Below are 9527 nucleotides of genomic sequence, written 5' to 3'. Positions count from 1 at the left end.
CTGAAGAAGCCGTCAGGGAAAAGAACTCCTGTTTGGAACGATTACGGGATTCGGGCGATATGACCAATCACGTGCATGGGGAAGGGAGAAAGCCCAGGGTCGCACACATGAAAGGGGTAAAAATGAGACACAGCACTTCTTCTGACAACTAATACCCCTTTTGGGGGCTCTTGGTTTATGGATCTGTGCATCTCTATTCTAGAGGGTTCAGAAACAGCCTGGAAAAAAGAAAGGAATTTGGTGTGAAACAGGGTCACGTTTCGAAGTTGTGGGGAAAAGATGAGGGCAGTGCCTGGTGCTAAGACGAGAGACGACCCATTAGGAGGCAAATGTCCTTTCCCTGCTCTCCTTCCCTGTAAGTGGTGTCTGTCACACTGGTTCTCAGGCATCTGGTTAGGCAGCCACGGAGGGTGCCATTCGGGGGCACTAGAGGTGAATATTGTTGGCACTCAACTCTTTCCCACCACCTTGGCTAGCCCAGACCCCAGTGACCACCGAGTCAGCTTATTTTCGAAGACCTCCCTTATATATCTGACTGGAATCTACCAAATTTCAGCAACCCCCCCCCCAAACACACACACCGGCGCATCCTCCCCAGGGATGAACGTTCTAATTCCATTTCTCTTTGTTGAGAATCAGCCCGGTGGGTAGGATAGCTCCTCACCTCGTAGCTGCTTCAACGTGTAAAGGACCCAGGCCACTAGAGTGCCTAAGTTGGCCATGGAGGATCGCCACTGGGGCATTCCGAGCTGGGCTTCCAACCACGAGGGGAGGTACACTTCACAGTAAATTCATGCTGTCTGTATCCCATCAGGAAACCCTCGCTCTGTAGTAGACCTGATTTATCGGTCGGCAGCAGAGTTCCAGAAACAGCACTATAGGCTGGGCAGGAAACAAGTCAGGGAGGTTATCCTGAGGGGTGCGTGACCTTGAGAGGGGTGCTCTATGCAACATTTCCTGGTCATGTATTACTCTGATTTGGTGACCTCACATTCTTGGCGGGTGCATTTAGAGTCTGAGAACACACTTGGGCTATATGAACAGCCGTCGTAGAAGCGGGGCTATAGTCACTCTTTTTATTTCCAGTTGCTGTGTCTGATTCTTTGCAAGAGTGTGTCTGATGTTGGGGGTGTCTGGGGGGTAAGATGGAAAGAGGAGTATCTTTCAGAAATCACGGAATTCGGGAGAATGGGAGTCAAGTGGCAGCTTGCACACAGACCACAAAGTCCACCCATAGGGGCAAGGTTCTTGTCACAGAGTCACTTCCCCCTTGCCCAGGGAGGCAATGCATTTTGGTGAAACCATCTCCCGGCTGGGAGTCCTCATCCCACTGAAGGCAGAGCTTACCTGCTCCTGGGATGCTGCCTTGGCGTTTTGCTGATTCAACTATTCTGCCACACTAACGTGTGGAAAGTGACAGGATGATTTCTATTTTTTTTAAGTTTATGGATAAAAATCCAGAAGATTATGTTATTAAATGGCCCAGATATTTTTAGATACTTGCTTTTCTAAAGTCCTTTGTAGTTCACAATGATGCTTCAATATGTTGTCTCTGATATACCATTTTCTCCGTTCAAGTCCTAGAATCTAGAAACACCCAGTCTTCACTTCCTGTTTCAGTGATTGATTTTCCAATATAAGGTCTACGATTTTTTTTAAATTTTTTATTTATTTCTTATTTTTTTATAAACATATAATGTATTTTTATCCCCAGGGGTACAGGTCTGTGAATCGCCAGGTTTACACACTTCACAGCACTCACCATAGCACATACCCTCCCCAATGTCCATAACCCCACCGCCCTCTCCCAACCCCGCCTCCCCCCAGCAACCCTCAGTTTGTTCTGTGAGATTAAGAATCACTTATGGTTTGTCTCCCTCCCAATTCCATCTCATTTCATTTATTCAAGGTCTGCGATTTTTTCCCAGTATTATCGTGTGTTTCGGGCCCCTTTTTTGTGTCAGACCATCTACTTCCAAACAGTTTCTAGTTTTTTTTTTTTTTTCAGTAAGGTGGCTCATGCAGGCTGCGTCTCTTCTGCTAAGTGATACCGATTTCTCAGAACTTTGCTCACGGAATAGCTGCATCAGAAACACAAAAGCTGGCCCCGAGTCAAGGGTTTCCAAGGTGAATTCTAGGTTCCTGTGAGCCTTGTGTTTTCTGCATGGCTTGGATGTCAGCGCACCTGGTCGGTCAGGGAGAAGGGTTTTGCTATGATTCTAGATTCCAGGCAGACAACTGATGAAGGACCTCCCTCTGCTGCGGCTGACACACTGCAGACCCTCCCCTGCCCCCATGGGGTCATTTTTGCTTTCTATATGACTTTGCTCTCTGATATGACTACTTGTTTGCATGGATTCTAATGCACGGCTGCCTGGGACCAGGGATTCTACAGAAACAGTCTTTTTCCATTTTTAATCTCAGATGCCTTTCAAATGTCTTTTTTTTTTTTAAGATTTTATTTATTTATTTGACAGACAGAGATCACAAGTAGGCAGAGAGGCAGGCAGAGAGAGAGGAGGAAGTAGGCTCCCCGCCGAGCAGAGATCCCGATGTGGGGCTCCATCCCAGGACTCTGGGTTCATGACCTGAGCCAAAGGCAGAGGATTTAACCCACTGAGCCCTGCCTTTCAAATATCTTTGAATCTCAAGACAGAGTTAGAACTAGGATGCTGGCGGGGAACAAATTTGATTACCAGACCCTGTGCCGTATGTATAAGCATCCCTTCCCTCTGCAGCCCAAGTTTTAGTGTTAGAGGAGCTTGTGTTCCCACTTCTCCAGAATACTCCTCCCTCCCGCATGCAGACCTATTCCCGAAGGGCCCCACCGGGACCCCTACAACTCCCACTGTCTGAATTCCATAGGTAAACATAGCTTAGGCTGTGTTTTAGCATTAATACCCAGTTCTGGCTCCAAATATGTGACAGTTCTTTACCTCTCAGATTAGTTTACATGGTAAATTGGAGAAATGATCATATAATTATTATAAGTTTGATTTCCTTTTGCAAAAAACACTGCTTTACTGACAAATAGGATGTCATGTAAGAAGGCTCACAGATATAAACTATGTGGATATTCTAGGCACGAAAATAAGGATTTAAATAAAATCTCCTTAAATATAAAAGACACGTCACCTAACAACTGTTGACCATGACTGACTATCGGTCATAGAAGATTCTCCCAGCTACCTGTGTTCCTCTGTGTCATTATCTTCCTTGTTTACTCAAAAAACCTATTGAGCAGCCTCTATCTGTTCAGAATGAGCACCGAAAGATAAACTAGAGTCCCCACGACATAATAAACTCTAAGTGTATTTGAGACTAACAGATAACAAGAATAGGAGTAGTTATTGGGAGGTAGGGAAATCAAGGAAGACTATCGGAGGTTGTGTTCTCACTTGTCTGCCGCACTTACTTGGGATACACTTTCTCTTTTGGTAGATAAAAGAGAGAAAATGTTGGGTGTCTGGGTGGCGCAGTTGGTTAAGCAACTGCCTTCGGCTCAGGTCATGATCCTGGAGTCCTGGGATGGAGTCCCACATTGGGCTCCCTGCTCGGCAGGGAGTCTGCTTCTCCCACTGACCTCTCCCCTCTCATGGTCTCTCTCTCTCACTCACTCAAATAAATAAGTAATTAGAGAGAGAGAGAGAGAGAGAGAAAATGCATACTTTAATTTATACCTTAACCTGTGGTTACCAAGTGCCTCTTGCACATTCCATGCGGCCTCAGGCCAGCATAGGACAAAGTCTGAGATAGCAAAGCTGTTAGGTGGGACAAAAACTCCTTCTGTCCACCCTGGCTTAGGGTAAACATTTATCCTTTGGTGTCTGGTCCACCTTAAAACAGACTCTCCGCCAGCCACTCTGGGGAGTCAGCACGACCTGTTATTATAGTTATAATGCATCCCACTAACAACCACCCAATAGACCGAAGATATTTATTTGCCCCACGAGAGTTTAACCTATGTTTTGAGGTCCTGTGGTTGAGCAATGTAGACAATATGGAACACGGCTTAGTTTAAAATGACCAGGATGGGGGTGCCTGGGTGGCTCAGTCGGTTAAGTGCTGGACTCTTGATTTTGGCTCAGGCCATGATCTTGGGGTTGTGAGATGGAGCCCCGCGTGGGGCTCTGCACTGGGCATGGAGTCTGCTTAAGATTCTTTGTCTCCCTCTCCCTTTGCTCCTCCCCTGCCCCCCCAAAATTAGAATAAAAAATAAGAGGACCAGGATGAAATATGGAGCAGTTATCTATCTGGGTAGAGGTGATGCGGAGGGAAGATATCAGTCATCACCCACCTCCTGCCTGCCCTGCCAACATCACCCCCACCCTCCTTGAAATGGGGCCTTTACTCTTTCAGCTTTGGGAAGGATCTTCCTGCCACCGTGATCTCCCTCATCAGGAGGGACACATTGCACACACGCCGTTCCCTCTCCTGGAGTGGAGCTTTTATCTTTCACGTGCATATAAATCATCTGAGGATCTTGTTGAAATGCCAAGTACGACTCAGGAAGTCTGGGGTTGTGGACGGAGATTCTGGATTTTTTACAAGTTCCCAGGCAGTCCGAGAAGAGTCATGGCCCCAGTGTTGGCCTTGCTGCCAGTGGCTTCCAGACACGTGGTTTTATAGACAGCCACAACAGTAATAGTAACAGCCACTGCATCAACGAAAGAACCGAGCAACAAACCCTCTCAGGGACAAATCAGCTTGCCAACTCTTCATGGCCAATCGCTTTGTCAAGATAAGACACTGAACATATACGTGAGTATGACTGCCATAGCCTAAAGGAAGGTTATTTCAATTCCAGAGAAATAGAAAGGCCATAGCTTCAGAAGGGGACTTTTTGAATTGAATAAACTTAACTTTGTGAAAAGCTCACAACACTCCTTTAATTTTTAAAATTTGGTCCATCTAGACTGGGAGCACTAAAGGCGTATGTAGGAAAAATTGGCCTGCCTGAAGCCTGCTGTGTCTCTAAGTCTCAGGTCTAGGGTCAGTTTGTCCAAGAAGGCTTTTCTCAACCCAGACATGGGATGGATGTCCCTCCACCACACCCTAGGAATCCCAATGCGTGACTCCGTCCTCATCATCAGTCTTCATTGCCACTGCTTGTCTTCTTGTCTGGGGTCCCCGGCAGTCCCAGGTCTTTCCTCTACCTTTGTATCCCAAAGCCTCGAACATTGCAAGTACATGGGAAATACCCTGTAGTTGAATCAACGCCTGAAATAATGGGTCAATCTAACAGTATTACTGGTGAATTCGATGTCTGGTATTAGGTAGCATTAGAGACATTTTGGTGAAGTGGTCCAAAATCATGGTGTATATGAAATTAGAGACAAAGTGTATACATTGAGAATCTTTTCATGTAGCATGTTTTTTGAGTGGGCAGTGAAACATATAGATCTTCACCTATTCTTCACCTTGAATCTGACCAGCCCTTTCCAACCCTTGCTTTGAACTGGCCAAGTGATATTCTGCTCTGTGAACTTGCAGATACATTTTTCTGGTCTTCTAAATGAGACACCATGAGCTTTAAAGGGTTCTTGTGATTTTTGAATCTGCTATGATCCCCTGGGCTCTTGACAATGGATAGCAAACATGCATTTCTTATAACATTTCTTAATTTCTTCCCACTTTTTATCCTGTTGTATAGGACAGACTTGGTTTGCTCTTTCAAAATAAATAGCTCATGCAGGTTACAACTTAAAGTTCATCATAAACTTGTTGAGCACAGGAATATATTGCGGATTAAAACAGACAAAATATCAACTGTTAAAATAAGAAATGGGAAGTAAGTCACTTGGGTAAGAATTGTGCTCAATAATGGACAAAATTCCTCATTTTTCAATGATGGTGACAACTTTATAGCTGTGTGTCTGTGAGTGTGTGAGTGTGCGTGTGTATCTGTGGACATGTACATCACTTACTAGTGACTATTTCTGGGATGAGATCACCGAAGACTTAACATTTTCTAGATTGTATATTTGTCTTAACATTTGCATTTATTACTATAGCAAGTATTTTCCATTCTAAGCAAAAAGACAATTCAGAATTTAAAAAGAAAAAAACTTTTATGAGAGTCTCATAGCTGTCCACAAGTACAGTCTTTCCTACACACGAAAGTGGGACACTAAAACACACTCAGCAGGAAGTTTCCACAACAAAGAAGAGGGATTTGGGTTGTCTTAACACTTTTTTTTTTTTTAAGATTTTATTTATTTATTTGACAGAGAGAGATCATAAGTAGGCAGAGAGGCAGACAGAGAGTGAGAGGGAAGCAGGCTCCCCGCTGAGCAGAGAGCCCGATGTGGGACTCGATCCCAGAACCCTGAGATCATGACCTGAGCTGAAGGCAGCAGCTTAAACCACTGAGCCACCCAGGCGCCCTTTTAACTGGCTGTAAAAAGCACCTTATAAAGTATTTTTGATGTTTACAAGTCTTGTAATATAATGACGTAAGAGTTTTTAAAGTAAAACATACATACTTTGGGAAATTTAAAAAGCAGTGATTTAGTAGAGAAAATTTAATTTAAAAATCTTATTAAAACCTAATCTGGTCTGTTTTGCAAAGAGAAGGAGCAAATGTTGTTAAGCCACTTAATGGAGACATTAAGAACTGACTTCTTCAGTAAGTTTTAAGGTGCCTACTAAAATCACATTTTAAAAAGAGTCATATGCATTCTAATAACATAAAGCCTTCCAAAACCAAATTTGTTTATCTATAATTTAAAAAAGATTTTCTTTCTTTATTTGAGGTAGCGATCGCTTCTTGGCCTTTTGGCTAAGATCAAGTGTGTTTATTTGAGATAGCGAGCACCTAAGAGAAGGTGGGAGAGAAGAAGACACCCTGCTGTGTGCAGAGCCCCAAATGGGTTCCATCCAATGTCCCTGAGATCACGACCCGAGTCAAAACTAAGAGTTGGATGCTCAAAAAACTGAGCCACTCAGGCACCCCTATAATTTTTAAAAAGACTTTATTTATCCACTTGAGAGAGGGGGAGCACAGAGGGAGAGCAAGAGGAAGAAGCAGACTCCCCCCTGAGCAAGGAGCCTGATGTAGGACTCAATCCCAGGACTCTGGCATCATGACTTGAGCGAAAGGCAGATGCTTAAATGACTGAGCCACCCAGGTGACCCTGTAATTTTTTTAATATAGCAATTGCTCCGTCTGTAGTCAAATGTGGAAATCTGTGTAATTTCGTCTGTTACTGTTACTGTTACAAAAAGGAAAGTCCTGCCTCCTGTATCACTTCTTCAAAAATCCATTTCTGTTTGAGTACAGTTCAGTGGGCATTAAAGTTTCAAGCTTCATCTAAAGTTATGAATAACTATTTGGATATTTATTTGACTTGAAACCAACGTGTCTCAATTAAACTGTTCATTCCGTAAATCTTTGCTGAATGTTCGCTATGTGCCAGGTACTGTCCTGGCACTTGGGATACATCATAAAGAGAACAGAGGGGGCTGCCTTCATAAAGTCTCTATGAGGGAAAGAATAAAAATGAACATAATAGATGTGTAAGTTGTGTAGCACATTTTTATTAAAATTATTTGGGGGTACATTAGTCTACTAGGGTTGCCTTAACAAAATACTATAGACATTTGACCCACTGAGCCACCCAGCCGCCCCCATTGCAGGTTTTTTTTTTAAATATTTTATTTATTTATTTGACAGACAGAGATCACAAGTAGGTGGGGGTGGGGGAGCAAGCTCTCCAATGAGCAGAGAGCGCAATATGGGGCTCCATCCCAGGATCCTAGGATCATGACCTGAGCTGAAGGCAGAGGCTTTAACCCACTGAGCCACCCAGGCATTGCAGGGTTTGAGTGGAGGTGTGACATGGTGTGATTTATATATCCATGTAATCATGAAGTTATTATTTTGAGGCATTTCAGGGTTTTGAGTGGAGGTGTGACATGGTGTGATTTATATATCCATGTAATCATGAAATTATTATTTTGAGGCATTTTGGTGAATAATTAATGAGGAATGCACATTTACATTTGACCCTTGAACAAGATGGATTTGAACTGCATAGGTCTAAACACAGATTTTTTTCAGTAAGTACAACACACTAGGATAAATGTAATTTCCTTACTAATTTTCTCCTTAACATTTTCTTTTCTCTGGCTTACTTTAAGAATACAGTATACAAAATACATGTTAATTAACTGTTTATGTTATAGGTAAGGCTTTTGGTCAACAGAAGGCCATCAATAGTTGAGTTTCAGGGAAGTCAGAAGGGGAGGGTCATCACCCCTACCTTACCCTGTGTTGTCCAAGTCAACTGTAGATTAACTGCATCTTTTATAACCTTGATGAGCCTAAATTTAAAGTCAAAGTATCTGAAGAACTTCCCACTTACAAAATTTTCCAAAGTGTGATACATACATAAGTAATCCTTCCTTCTACATATCTATTACTTTTTCTTTCTTCTATTGAATGTACAGTTACACATTTCCTGTGTTCATCTGAAATCTTTTGAACTAAGTTTTATCTAATTACGTATACTTAACATCTGTATTCTAAGATACTTTAGAACAAAGTTCATTCTGTGGTAGCTTGGTTATGCAGATACACAGAGAAGAGAATCGTCAGAAATGACATTACTTCGTGCCCTTTACAAATAAAGAATACTTTGAGGACTAATTGTGTACCGTTGTAACACAAAGTCTATTTCATTCTGTTTGGCTTTAACAAAATCATGGTCATTGACTATCTTGCATTCAAAAGAAACAGAAACTGGATTGTTAATTATCATTTCTATGACTTCTTTGTGCATTAAAACAACAACATGAAAAAAAAAAACAACAACAACATGTTTTTAAGATAGTGGGTAAACGTGGATGCGAGCACAAGAGTAGGTTCACTGTTAGGTAAAACCGTAAAGCAGGTCAAGTTGGCTTCCTCTTCCTCTTTTAGTTCAGGGAGATTCATCAGAGGATCTCCAGCCCCTAGCGGGGTACCGGGTACCTGGCCCCTAGCGGGTACTTATTATTATTCGTGTAACGAGTAGTGAATTCCCTCGGACATCTCCCACACGGACCCGTCAGTGACTTGGGGTCGTGCACCGCTAGAGCTCTTGCATCCTAACGGACTGCCGGAGGGAGTGGGCAGTCTCTGCCCGAAGTTGCTAGCTAAGGGTTGAGCTTCGAGTGTCGGTGGGGAGTGTTTTAAAGTGCGGACTTCTCCCCGGGACCACCGCTGGCCACAGCACCGGTCCCAGCCCTGACGAACTATCTCCTTCGCTCGTCGCGGGCCGTGCGAAAGGGGCACTTGGTCCACCGCCTTACCACACCACGTCCTGAATTATTTCTATTTCTCGATTCCTGTGCAAAAAATACATAAACTGCCGATCCTAACGCAATTCCCGTCCGCTCGCAGACCGCCTGCTCACGGGGTGCACGACGAGGCAGGCCGCGAACCCCGCTCCGGGCCTCCCCGGGCGCGTCCGACAGGCCGCAGGCGCGGTGTCGCGGAGACTGGGCGGGGAGCGGGGTCCTCTCCGACACCGGACGTTGGGGGC

The sequence above is a fragment of the Meles meles genome, chromosome 13 (assembly GCF_922984935.1).
Source record: "Meles meles chromosome 13, mMelMel3.1 paternal haplotype, whole genome shotgun sequence".
In the NCBI taxonomy this organism is placed as follows: Eukaryota; Metazoa; Chordata; class Mammalia; order Carnivora; family Mustelidae; genus Meles; species Meles meles.
Note: the sequence above shows the minus strand (reverse complement) of the source record.